This window comes from Dasypus novemcinctus, chromosome 2, assembly GCF_030445035.2.
Source record: "Dasypus novemcinctus isolate mDasNov1 chromosome 2, mDasNov1.1.hap2, whole genome shotgun sequence".
In the NCBI taxonomy this organism is placed as follows: Eukaryota; Metazoa; Chordata; class Mammalia; order Cingulata; family Dasypodidae; genus Dasypus; species Dasypus novemcinctus.
In genome coordinates this window covers 23918610-23933548 of record NC_080674.1, presented here as the reverse complement: position 1 = coordinate 23933548, position 14939 = coordinate 23918610, and the positions used below count along the sequence as shown (strand labels likewise).

The window sequence follows — 14939 nt, the reverse complement described above, 5'->3', positions numbered from 1 at the left end:
CACACACACACACACACACTAAAATGATTGACATTAAAGCTAAGTGTATATTGTCTTTCCAGTTCTGCTACGTAACTAGCTGGCTCTATTTGGGAATATAGTCAAGTTGGAACTCAATAGCGCATTCCAATATTTAAGGACTCCAGACTTTTACAAGGTAGGTAACATTTAAATATTTTCAATACAAATGTTTTTAACTTCTTAATAAAAATTCTAATTTTCTATTTTGAAAGTTACTTACTTTTGATATATATTTATTTCATTAGAAATCAGGATATTCTGATATTCATATATTTACAGACAGTGGTTAACAAAACACACGACAAAATACACTTGTTCAAAAACTTGAACAAGTAACCATTTTTTCTGCAAGAGTTCTATACTTTTTAGCTCATTTTATTGCATTTTTCTCAAAGAGTTTCAATTTACATGCAGATTTGAGAAGACCTTGTGGCTATGTGCATTTTAAAGAACAAAAATTGATTTTCTGCTTTTATAGCTTATTTTTATGACACATTGCCTACTCCCTCATAATTAGTAGATATTACTTTTGTCAAATTGCATACATTTCATTTCAAAGACAAACCTTAGATGAAGTTCTCACAGAAGAAACAAAGAGACAATGTCACATTTTCCTGTCTTTATTAATATTAATGTGACACAGTCTAGTTCAATTGTTTCTTGCGCAGGCATTTGTAGTCAGCTCCTTTGCTGATGGCAGGAATCTAAACCCTGAGATTTAGACACTTACAGTTAACCTTTGAGGAGATAAGTAATTAAAGTACTGTCCTGGTATTCCCTTTTGGTCATTGTAGATTCTATTCACAAGCTGTAGTCAAAAAATGCTTGATATTCTCTGCTCCCAATCGTAATCAATTGAGATTAGTCATTGATATATCATTTTATAAAGAAAATGCTAAAAAGGTAAGGCAAATATGTAATTAAACTAGCATGGCTTAATGGAACATGTGGTGATATTTGTTCAACTCTGTGCATGCTTATATTTAATAAGTAGAAAAATTGTCATTCCTTTTTGTTTTAATTTTTTTCTTTTATGAGATTAACTTCTCTGGAAATATTAGGCACTAACCAGTTTTATAACATTACCAATTAATTTTCAAATGTCAGTTTTAAGTAAAACCTATACTAATTTTAGCAAAATTTTTATGGTTATAAGTTTGAAATAAAATTAACCATTTCATATCTCGATACTTCTGGTTCTCATTCCCCATTGTCATCCACTTTTAGACTTCAATTTGTTCTAGACAATGTTTAACATTCTACATGGAAAATTCTTACTTTTGCTTTTACCTTGTAGGATATTTGCATTTTTTAGAAAATTTTAATGGCATTTAATTCTCTGTAAATGATTTGGGGTTGGGGATTTGAATCCAGAACTAACACTTGGATTGGGAGGGTAAGAGAGGTTAGTACTTCAAATTAATGTGCTAAAACCAGCAACTCATCCATCTCCCAAACCCATGCTTATATCAACCTATATATTATTTGTGATACAAGCATGAGTAATAAAAAGTAATTCCAAGCCATTCTAGTCATTAATTAGGAATTTTTCTTTTTTCTAAAGCGTAATAAAGCATTAAAATATCTCAGTGTTCAAATATAATATGATAAGTAACCTCCTCACAAACATCCTTTAGTTCTCTCCATGCTAAATCAAAGACAAAAAAATAAAATTAAGATGTTTGGTAATCATATAAGATAAGAATGGTTTAAAGATAATAATTTGAAAAATAATAAATTTAAAGAAATTAGTACATTCACTTGTCTTCAATTACAAGAGAGTTCACATTAATACAAAAAGCATTTAAATAGAACTGTTTAAAATTATTTTCCTTCTGAAATAAGGGTCTTCATAACCTTCTATATGAAAATAAACCTGAAAGTAATTATAGTGGAATGATAAAATAAAACACAGTGCTTTCCAGGAACATTGAAGATAAGGACTTCAAACAAAGTAAACAGAATTAAAATTTTTGCCTTTCATTAATTTGAATGTTATTGGAGTAATGCATCTGGGGCATAATCCCATTCTTAAATTCTTATTTTATATTCTTCTTTGAACAACCATAGGAAGAGAAATCTATTTTCCTCTTACAAGTTTACTAAACTTACTATTTTCCCAATCACTTATCACTTCTATCCTTGAGTGCCTAACATATTATAATGATTTATTATTCATCATGCCAAAAAAATTTTTTAAAAATCAGTCTGTTTTTTATGGTCAGAAGTATCACATTTTCTTCATTTATTGGATATTTTTTGTTCCAATATGAAAATTGCTATTGTTACAAAGAAGTTGGGTCCTTCTGCATGTTATGGTTGAAAAAGTATAGGAAAACTTCATAGAAAAAGAGATACTGAGCTGGACATTCAAGAGAAGGAGATAAAAGATATGAAACAAAAAGGTAACTTGTATAAAGTGCATGAAGTTATGTAATGTTGTTTCATGTTTGGTGAATTTTAAAACATTTGGGTTCTTAGAGAATGTGAAATGGTTCAAATATGAACAGAGTTGGGAGAAAAATCTGAAGAGTAGGTTCAATGATGAAGATTCTTATAAGAAATGTTGAAATATAGCTGCATTTGTGCTTTATTTTTTTTATATGATGAGCAGCCGTGTTTTTCTTTTTCATTTATGAGAACAACTTGATCAGGTATGTGAATTTGTGTGTGTGTATAGGAAAATGATTATTGACAATGTATTAAAGGGATTATAACTTTATAAATATATTTGTCTTATCTTTTGGAAATTTCAACTTAATTTTTTTTTCCTTCTACCTCTTATAATTTCTTCGATAATGACTTGTATGCAATCAGGATTCAAAAGACATGTTTTTTTTTTTAAATTTAGTTATATTTTTAAATCATGTAGGATTTTAATGAAGCATAATCTTTCAATATTCTTTTAATATTTTGTTTTATGGAGGTTAGGAGGCAAAAATGTGGTAGTAAAAGGAAAGGTTTGGAAATAAAATGTTTGCTGAGAAAGGGACAAAATACCTAGGAACTGTCCTTAAAAAATGGTTTTAGGGTATTGGTATGGTTGTCAGGTCCTGACATTCACCTCTCTACAGAGATGAGGTGGAAAAGAAACTGATGGAAATGAAGCAGGAGCGACAGTCTGCTTAGCTAGGAGGCGATTTGAGCTTTGTTAGTTTTAGTGCTCACAGTATCTTGCTGAGTAGACAAGAGCATTCAAAAAATGAATTGCAGAACCACCTGTTTTAAAGAAGTGTATTTTGTAGACATTACTATAAATCATTTTGTAAATAATCTTAATGTACTTTTCCCCTGATGGGATATAGTCTGGAGAGCAATTAGCATATGTGAAGACAATAAATGCAGGTATATTTCTAATTTTTGCTAATTGTCAAATGTTAGTAATTTGTGAAAAACCTGTTAGGATTTCACAATGGATTTTTCATCAGGAATTATGATTTATAATCTACACAGAATAACAGGCAACTTCAACTCTACTACACTGTTTATCCAAAAGGTGGAGTTGTTCTAATTGCACGTGATTACAACAAACTCCCCAGAATATTAAAACAGGGTGACCACAAGAGATATCAGTAGAAAAACTTGTAAATCTAAATAACACACTCCAAGCCTCCATGTATTTTTCTTTGAGTACTTTCCTATTTTTTGGTCAATATTTAAGACTATAGAGCCAAGGCCACAAAATGCTCCTAAAATCTTTCACACTCAGATACACAAGGACATGTATCTTTTATCTATATATTTTCAATTAACTTTAATGGTCACTTTCCTTCTGGTGAACCAGAAGATAGTATTCCCGAAATAAAGAAGAAAGGTATAAATAAATGAGAACTCTTTTCCTTCTCACTTTAAAATATTCCTGTTTATATGGCATATCGCTCTGGCGTTATATGACAGGTCATAATCCAACTCATTGGTGTCACATTCAGTTTCACTTAAAATCCCTTCAACGTAGAAACATGGAAAACTATACTCGTTCTTTTTCTAATCAAAGAAATACTGCAGGAGAGATGAAGAGAATGCTCAGTTATGGTCTATAGGACAACAATCCATAATTTACTTTGCAGATGTCTGTGTAATTTAAGCAGCAGGCAGAACAGCCACACAGTTGCAGGGGCTCTAGGGAAAGGATACCAGGAGGCTCGTAAATCATGGTAAGGATTACAAGCAATGAGCATTCATCTTCTTATCCTCGTAAGGCAATATTGGAAAGCCACGGATTAGAACATACAGAGCACGGATTCTTTGTCCAGGGATAAAGGGTATCGGAGTTTTAAAAGTTTCTCTCAATTAGCATCGACCTGCCATTTGCAAGTAAACAGAACCTAAATTTAAAGCTGATTCACAAGAGGCCCCTTCCACATCAAAATAAATTGAGTAGGTGATCAGGTGTCTTCCTTGGGAGTAATAAAATGGGAGTCAAATCACAAGAAATACTAATTATTTTCTTAGATTGAAACATGCTTCTTCTTTGACAGCACATGGAAAATAACCTTGCATATATCCAATCCAGAAGGCTTTTGTATATAGCCAAACATTTTTGAAATGGTGAAATATCGCACACAAAAAACTAAGCCTCACAACAGTCATATGAAGGAGATACAGACAGCTGGGTCTGTCCTATATAATGCTTAGTAAATAAATGGTCTGTTACTAATGGTTTATATTTGAAAAAAACCCTGGTAATCAAAGGTCTTTGGATGCAAATAAGTGAATTATACACAGTGAAGGGGGTTTCATTTGTGTTCAAGATGGGAACTTTAATCAAACGTTAAATCTTTTGAAAAATAGTAATATGTTAATTTTCACAGTATTCTTTTATTTCAGGTTCATGAGACCACTGAACTTTCTGATTTTTCAAGAACACCAGGTTAAGCAGCAAATAGTAAAATTACCTTATTCAAGGACAATTAGGAGCATATTAAGGGTACATAAATAGATTCCAGTTTCTGATATCCAAGTTTAGTATCAAATACCCTTGTCAATGATTCTTTTAATGTGGCCAATTCTGAATTATCTACTTCAGTTAAGGAGAGTTGTGGTGTAGCTAATCCAGAGTGGCAGATAATTTAAATATATATTTGGCATTGGAATGAGATTTGTGTTCATATTTGAAAATAATTTTATCTGACTTTTCAGAAAGTCACAACTGCTTTATCTTTGAAAACAACCAGAGTAAAATAAAAGACTTTAGAATTCAGACTACTTCTGTACGGAGTGTATTCTATTCTCCATCCCATGCTGGGTACAAATAGGCATTATTTTCACTTGACAGGTAATAATCTACTACTCTAATTTTGCTCAAACACTTTTTAGTTACCACATTCCCTTCCTCTGGAATGGTGATTAAGTATCATGCTTTCCTACAAGCTTGTAAAGTGATTTTTGAGTAAAACAACGTTGTCGTATTGCTGATAATTGTAGTCAGTTGTCCTTTATCTGCTTTTTAGCAAGATTGTGCTGCACTTCCCGGGAACAATTCCATGTAAGGGGTGCATGGAATTTTGAATTTCAAACTTCTCTGCCAGATAAACTAAGACTGGGTATTAAGATAAATATCCATGACCCTATTGTATATTTCTGGACTAAAAGTACATTAAATCACTTCGATTTTGTACTAACCCCTGTTTTTAACAGCGAAATAAAGTTTTACAGAATCTGATAATAAACAATAAACCATTAAAAAGGAGCAAACTTTCAATTCTGTATCTAGATGTTTGATTTATTTTTTTAATAATTATTATGTCTGGAAAACAGAACATAGAAAAATAACATTACATGTTAAATGTATTATATTAAATGCTCTTTTATATCTCAAATGTCTTTGTGGCCTTTGTAAAGTAAACACTAAACAGACAAATAATTATTCACTTTTCCTCTTTATCTTTCTTCTTAATATATTTCTCCCTTATCTACAAAAAGCATCCATATGTTCCAAGAGAGCTGGACTATACAGTCATGGATTGCTTTACTTATGAATAGCTATTGAGGATAGCCTATATATTCTTTATGTCAAGGACTCTTTCTGAATGCATATAAAAGAGTGAAAATATCATTCAAAGTCCCTAATGTTGTAGGTTCCTTCAGTCTAGTGGAGATAATTAAATCAACTAATGAAATTACATACTGTTTAAATGATTGACAAGTATGGTATGTTTATAGACAATTACAAATGCTATGCAGAAAATAAAAGGGAAGCATGGAAGGAAGTATCTATAATGTGGAAAGCAGGAAAATATTTGTGAATTTTAAAAATTAGAGAAAGTCTCCCTAATAAAATAACATTTGAAAAGACTAGAAGGAGTTGTGGGAACTAGCCATAAGAGCATCAAAAGAAAAACATTCCAAAGTTAATCACAAGCTTCAAGTTGCCAAGGTGGGAACATTTTGATAGGCACAATCAAAAATCAGCAAGACAAATGTGTGTGAAGCTGGGAGAGAATGCGGATGTCCTGGAGGCAATGACACAGACAGTATAGTTCTGTAGAGCAAACAAGAACTCTGCCTTCTCCTCTGAGTAGCTGGAAGCCTTTGGATAGATCTGAGCAGAACAATGCCTTTATGCAGTTTTCTTTTACGAGGTCCTCTCTGGTGATCATGTGCTGTAGAAGTGCAGACATGGAACCACAGAGCCCTTTTAAAGGGCATTGCAACAACACAGGTGAGAAATGATACTAGCTGGGAACATGGAGAGATAACAAGTGGTGAGAATTAGGAAGATCGAGTGAATGGGACTTGATGGCCTGTTATATGTGAGGTAAGCAAAAATGAGAGGGGTATAGAGTAACTCCATGATGTCTGCCCTGCAAAAGTGGAGGATGGTATTGCCCCATATTATTTGTGAAGTCTGTGTGATCTTTTAGATATTAAAAAAAAAAAAAAAAAAAAACAGTGACTAGGCAGTTGGATGTATTCATCTGAAACCCAGGGAACAGTAAATCTTGGTCACATACATCACATAATATTAACTGATATTCATTTTTTTAACATGTACATATTATTCACTATGTGCCAGTTGCTGTCCTAAGATTCTGATTACATTATCTTATTTAATTTAATTTTTATAATAACCCCATGAGACAGGTACTGAAATTGCTGCTCAGAAAAATGAGTTTAGAAAGGTAAAATAACCTTCCCAAGATTGCACAACTGGTAAGCAGTAAAACTGGGGCTCAAACCCAGGCAGACTACCTCTAGTCATGCTCCTAGCCGCTGCTCTGTGGTGCCAATAAAATGGTCTTGAAAGGCTTGATATTGGATTACATCACTAACGGAACAAGGCTAGACAATAATAGAGGTTCAAGAATTAGACTCAGGACACTCTAGTGGAAAGAAGTCAGAAGCAGAAGAGAAAACCAGAAGAGAAAACAGAATGGCCATTGTAGGAAGAGGAACAAGAAGAGAAAGGTGTCCAAAAATCAGGTGAAGAAAGTGTTCCATTTGGATCCTTTGCTGCTAATGAATCAAATATGCTCAAAAATAGTAACCGATTACTGGAATTCAAAATGTGAATTCCATTGGTTATGTTGATAAGACCAATGCTGATGGGTTGATGGGCAAAATTATGATGAGAAAGCAATGGAAATAAAATAAAGACAAAGAGATATTCAACATCAAGGCAGAAGCTTGAAAAGTATGTGAGAAAGAATGGATTTTCTAAATATCCTTCTTCCCATTTAGAATATTAAGCGATAGGTATTGTGAATGAAATCATAGCTTCTCTTAGGTATCAGGAATGATGAGAGGACACTGCAGCTAGTCCATGGGCTGTATTTCCCTGTGTTCAATCAAGGAAATATGACATAAGCAAAGTAAGAGAAATAAACTCCCTTTCCAGCAGGCTGGTTTATGGAGAAACATAAGTTTGAGTGTGATGGAAATGAAGAAGGGGAGGAATCACTTTATTTTAGTATATGAAAGGTGTCTCATTGAATGGATGGAGCAGAACATACCAAAGGAGAAGGAGTTCTTGCTCAGTTGCATTTAGTCATTCAATGAAACGGTCCATCTCCATGGCTGCACCTAATTATCTGCAGTCTCAGGAGAATTACGAAGGTAGAGCAGCAGGCTCAAAAGACCAAGGGCCTCACTGAATTGAGAATAGATGACATGTTTCCTCTGTCTACAGCATATGTAACAAATATACCTAAGAAAGCAATTAAACTCAAGCAGATGTCAGCCACCCACCACTGCAGAATCAGCACTATGCTAGGAAGTCATTTGCCTCCCAACTCCACAAAGTCATGTAAGCCTCTTTTATTTTATTTAATTTTTTGTAATATAATAATACATTTTATTTTTAGAGAAAGTTTAGACTTACAGAAAAATTACACTGAAACTATAGGGAATTTCCATATAACCCCATCTACACACCCACACACATAATTTTCCCTATTATTAATGTCTTACATTAGTGTGGCACATTTTTTACAATTGATGAACCAATATTGAGCCATTGCTACTAACCAAGTCTGTAGTTTACATTGTAGTTTAAACTTTGCGCTATACAGTTTTATATGCTTTGACAAATGTATAATGGCATGTGTCAGTCATTGCAGTATCATATGAAACAGTTTCACTTCCCTAAAAATGCCCTGTATTCCACCTATTCATCTCTACCCCACCCTTTTGAAACTGTAGCAACCACTATTTTTTATCATTGTTACTGATTCTTGCATTAACACAAGTTAATAGCTACAGTATGAATAAATCTACTTTGGTCCGTGATTATACTCCCCCTTAGGTTTGTTCTTTCCTCAGTCTTTATAGATTTGGGATGATGTCCACTCTGACTGCTTCAGGCTGAGAGGGGACTTAAATATTAATGGGCAGATGGAAGGAATTGTGCTTGCAGTTGTAGATACTCCTTGAATTTGGAATGGGACTTGTCCATCATCTTTATTTGTTGGTTGTCCAGGGCAAACTCAAAGAACTGGAGAGTAGGAGTTGTTTGTAACTCTGCAGGAATTCAGGGCTCAACTGGCATATGAACAATCCAAAGATTTAAGTCTCTGAGAGATGTATTTAATGGGTACATTGAAAATTATAGGTTCAAATAAAAGAAGTAGAAGAATCATGGATAGGGGAATTATAAATAACTAAAGCTATGTTATATTGGGGAAACAGATTAACATATATACCCAAATAGGGTCAACCAAGGGGGTGTTGATATCATGAGGCTATGTGCCTTGCCTCTGGTGTCTGGACATCTCTAGTGTCCTCAGGATTGCTTTTGTCTGAGGCTTTGTTTACTGTGGTAGTTAGTGAAATCTGTCTGAGACCTGCACATGTATAATCTCTAGAATGATCTCCTGACTCACTATGAAATTTCCTAGCCATAAAAACTCTCTTTTATATTTAATGTTTACCTCTTTTGGTCAAGCTCTTTTTCCAAATGAATCACTGGTTAACACTTGGTGATAATCCCTTAGTGCCAGGGAGGCTCATCCCTGGGAGTCATGTCCCATGTCAGGAGAAAAGTAGTGAGTTCATTTGCTGAGTTTGGCTTAGAGAGAGGCCACATATGAGTAACAAAGTGGTTTTCAGGAAGCAACTCTTAAACATTAATTATAATTAGGCTAAGTTTCATTTTTACAGGAATAAAGTTCATAAGTACAAGCATTAAGATTGAGGGCTTGGCATATTGGCCTGTGTTCTTTTGTTAGACATAGCTAATGTATTCCAGAGATTTTTGTCATTTTATTTGAGAAAGACCCAACACATCCCCAGGATGGTAGTTTAATGTTTTATTAGCTACTGTGTGGGCTTCTAGCTATAAAGAAAACATACCTATGGCAACACAAGTACATTTAAATCCTGTAGAAGTATGCTTTAGATGCATTTCCCCCATATACCAGCCCACTTTCAACACCTTGTACTAGTTGTGTAGCTGTGTTATAGATCCTCAAAGAACATTCTTATATTTGTATTCTTAACCACAATCCTCAACTACCCCAGAGTTCACTGAGTTATACAATCACCTGTTTTATACTATAGCTCTCCTGCCAGCATCATGGATTGCCCAAAATATCCCCTTTCAACCATGTTCACACTCATAATTCAGGGTTATTAATTACACTCATGTCACTGCATCATCATTGCCTCCATCCATTTCCAAGGTGGTTTAATCAACCTAATTATAACTTCTGCACAGATTAAGCATTGTCTCACAAATCACTTCTCCCCTTCAATCTCTTGGTAACCTACCTTCTATAATCTCTCTTCATGAGTCTGCTTACTATCCTTAGTTCACATCAGTGAAATCATGTAATCTCAGTGTTGGAAAGGTTGTGGAGAAATAAGAAAACTAATTCACTACTGGTGGGAATGTAGAATGATGCAACCTCTGTAGAGGACAGTTTGGTAGTTCCTCAGGAAATTAAGGATAGAATTGCCTTATGATCTGGCAATTCCACTACTAGGTGTATATACCCAGAAGGATTGAAAGCAGGAACAAAAACAGACATCTGCACAAGTTTCATAGCAGCATTATTCACAATTGCCAGAAGATGGAAGCAACCCAGGTTCCATTAACAGATGAATGGATAAATACAATGTAGCTTATACAAACAATGGAATATTATTCAGCTGTAAGAAAAAATGAAGTATTGACACATGCAGCAACATGGATGAATCTTGAGGACCATATATTAATGAAATAAGACAGACACAAAAGGACAGATATTGTATGACCTCCCTTTTCTTTTAAATGCAAACAGAAGAAGATCTGTGAAAGACTGAATAAATCACCCCAAAGATTCTGATATAAATCTTTACAGGCTATTTAAAATTTGGACTAACAAATTTTAAACTTGAGGAGGGGTTACACATCAGAAAAATCAGGTTAGTTATGAAAACAAAGGCACCGCATTTTATTTGCATATGTAAAAAGTAGTGGAAATGTAATGTGTGCCATATCAATCTATATCATTATTGCTAAAATGCGTATGACAAATGTCTTTTTCATCATTTGGGTATTTGGTTAAAATTGATCTTTAAATTTTCTTTTATTAAATGTCCATTGTGAAATTAAAGGTAAATGAAGGGTAAAAATAAAATCTACTTTTGAAAATATCGGTAATGGGATGCAGATATAGGGATTATCAAGGTTAATTGCTATAAATCCTATTTTATCCTGTTAAGAGAATACCCTAGGAGAAGTCTCAGGGAGAAATTCTGTTAATATTTAAATTTCACAAAGATACTTCTTCAAAGGAAGAAAAAAGTGATATTATAATTTGTATCTGTAATACATCCGAGGGGACTACATGGTTGTTTTATAATCAGTATGCAATAAAACAATAAATCTCTAAATAGTTCAGCCCCAGGATGGCTTTCTCCAATTCTTTAAAAACCCCCATGGTTAGCATATAGTGGTTGAAGTAAAACACCTGAAATAATTTGCTAATTACAATTATTATTATCCTATAGACTTTGTAATACCCAAGTGGGTAAGTTAAGATCCAACCTTTTTAGGTAGTTCTAGAAGCCTGTTAGTGACATGCTGCTGTCTTTCATATTCTGTGGTTGGAAAGCCTTCATCATCATTTCTTCCAAATATCCCTTCTAACTTTAAATGTGACCTCTTTGGAAGCTCTAGGCTGTATCGACTCTTACTATAAATGTGAATTTTTTAGACTTCTTTTCTTAGTATAAAACCAACACCCTTAATTTTCTCAGCTTATCCTGATTCTGCAGCATTGCTTGGAAGAATGTATGTGATTTAGCCATCTGTCCTTCTTCCTTTATAAGAGCATGCTTAGTGGATACTACTCTTTCACATGCCCTATTTTTTATAGCCAACCAAGTAGCTAAAATATTGGGAGACATGCCATTTATTTGGGTGTAATAGTGATACATAGTTAAACTATTTGGAATGTCTGTAATTTTAAAACAAATAGAATCATACCTGTAGTTCATGGTTCAAAATTAAATCCGCACTTGTTCATACATATTTTGAGTTACCTGAGAAAGATTATAATGAAGTGGCACAGATCAAAATACATCCACAATTTGTTTTACTACACTCCCCAGAGCATGCAAACTCAGAAAAAACTTTATGTCATCAAAATGATAAATGTTTACATTCTTATGTTCATTAGCATGAAATGCATTGTTTACCATATGATTAGCAAATAATATCTACTTCCCATTGGCTTGTGTAGTGTTTCCTGGGTATTTTAAATTCCAATAATTAGATATCTTAAATGTGGCACCAAATGACAGAAGTTACAAACATAGACTGTTCTGCTAGATTGCCTGAATTCAAATCAAGCTTAGCTATTTATTAAGAGTATGAACTTGGGCAAGTTATTTATCATCTTCATTCCTCATTTTATTCATCTATTACATACACTCTTCCAGATTTAGAAAGACTGTATATCTCATATTGTTGTTATAAACATTACATGGGTTGATATTTCTGTGCTTGTAAATACTTAGCACAGTGTTTAGCATATAGAAAGCCAAATTAAGCAACACAAAGGAAATGGCTTACATTTTTGCTTTGTGTTGTTTCCTTCTGGGATTTGGAGAAAATGGAATGTTCTCCTCTTCCCATACTTTCCTGAAGCTATAGATCCATGAGTCCACTTTCATTTCAAGCCAATTACCTCCCATTGAAGTCAATTAAGAGATTAATTTTTAAAAATAGATTCCCTCATTTTCTTAGTGGCAGATTTTTAAAATTTTGGCTGCCTTTTTATTTGATTGTATTTCTTATAGTGTCTATTTTTTTACCATTCGTTTTCATAAAATGCCTTAAGATAAACATTGATTACTGATTATATGTTTATATATATATACACACACACAAATGCACCGACTTTTCAGACAATTCTTGTATATAATTGCTCCATAGCAAGACTTCACTGCCACATGGAAACTAGTGTTTAGACTATGATACACATAGAGTCTTTGGAAATAAATGTCATTTTTATACACCACATTTAGCCTTATCAGTCAGTTATTTGAAATGATAACTACAAAACTCATAATCAGAGAAATATATTGTCTACTTCCTTCTTTTGAATAATTATTTCTCCACACATGAATAGATTACTAACATTAATTAGTTTTCAGAGATTCTCAATGGACATTTTTAAACAATGTTTTTATGAAAAACAGTAAGCACCTTTAAAGATTTTGCAGCATCTGATAAGACAGATGGAGAAATTCATTTTTAAGTATGATATTTATATCATTTTTTCATGTTGTTGGAAATCCAGTCCTCCTCTTGCCCCTGAGGCATGCCTGCTAAGCACACATTTGAAACTAGATAGAAAACATATGTCCTTTATATCCCTTGGGTCTGACAGAAGGGGTAAAATATAGGATAACTACTTCTTCAATTGTGCAAAAGGGACTTGTCTTTTTGCAACCTGTATTCCCTCCTTACTGCAAGACACTGTGTTGTATCCTTCTGATAGTTTAATTACCATCACATATTATTATTATTTAATCTTTATGCTCCTTTATTGGAGCAAGATTTCTGACCAATATACAGTGTTGTATTTACTAAACATAGAGACCTGTGCAGAAAAATTACATACTACACATCTAAACAGACTTGTTACACTTTGCCTCTTTATGAAATAGTTCCACGTATAACATTTTATACATTAAAAGCTTTGGATTTGACAAGGCTGGTTATTATTTCATCTTTTAAAAGTAAGTGGCATTGAAATTTAGCTACTATATTTTATGCCATGAAAAGCTTATGTATTAGGTAGTTGCTCAAAATGTTACAAGCACAGTGGCATTTAGCAGACCAAGCAGAGCCATCATCTCACCTAGATTCACACAGTCTCATTTGAGATAGCTTTGTTAAATAGCTGGTACTTGAGACAAAAAGTAATCCTACTGTGAGTTTCTCACCAACAAGGACTTCCTACTGTGAGAACCTGTCTTTCTTGGCCACATTTTAGTGCCAGTGAAGACATGCCAGCAACTGCCCCACAGGTAACTTGGCATTAGAGCACCAGGTCTAGCTGTTGGTAGTGGCATGCACTATTTATTGTCTTTATTATATCCAGGTAAATAAGGACCCTTTTACTTTTTATGCCAATTAGATTTTTAAGTCCTCAATAAACTGAGATTTGAGCAATCTAATTATATCCCAATCATGTGAATATTTTTCGAAAGGGATGGCAAATTGTTTTTACCCACAATGTTTCCTGCTATGGAGACACTGATACATTGACTCAACTCCTTTTATTCACTCCACATAGCCCTAAAGTCAGCCTGCAAAGTGCATACCCAAAAATTCACAGATAAGGTCACAAAGTTTGATCATGTGTTAAACAAGTCAAACTTAGAAGTCTTTTAGTATATCTATTCTGAGAGAAAAACATCAAATACTTTGTGTAGACATCTAGTTTTATTGTAACAAAGCAACTTGTACACTTTTAACATTGAAAACTGAGCATCAACTTTCCAGTGAACCAAAATTTTTTTAAAACAGGAAAAAAATTACAGTAGAGAATGTCACTGCCAAATAAGATCCTACGGGTTCTGCCAGCTCTCCCATTGAGTGGCAGGGCTCAAGTTATCATTAGGAGAGAACATTATCTTTAAAGTATTGATTTAAACTGCAAGGATGTCCATTAAATATCACAATTAAACATGCAAAGGAGAAGCCATGATGTCAAAATGCCCTCTTAACACACCCAAATATTTCAAACCCACCCTTATTTTTTCTTTATTTTAAACAGGAGAAAGTAGACAAATACATGTTAGTAAATGCTAACTGTCCATATTCACATAGAAGCATAGTGTGCCCTCTGAGCCCAAAATACAGAGAAAGGAGGAAAAAAACCTAGCATTCTCTGCACTTCTACACAGAGGTCTAGCACTAGCCAGCTTCCAGCAGAGCAAAGAGAGCACAAGTTTCACATCTTTCCCACAGAGCATGGTGGTGT

At 33.8% G+C, this 14939-nt stretch overlaps 1 protein-coding gene across 2 annotated transcripts in view; it reads left to right on the top strand.

The window, feature by feature from the left end:
- Nucleotides 1–14939, top strand: part of CDH12 (cadherin 12) — a 1117721-nt gene that overhangs the window by 330322 nt on the left and 772460 nt on the right. For both annotated transcript variants that reach the window (XM_058307302.2, XM_058307298.1), the window contains exon 2: nucleotides 63–157. The gene's annotated coding sequence lies outside the window, so the exon portion shown is untranslated. The remainder of the gene's footprint in view (nucleotides 1–62; nucleotides 158–14939) is intronic.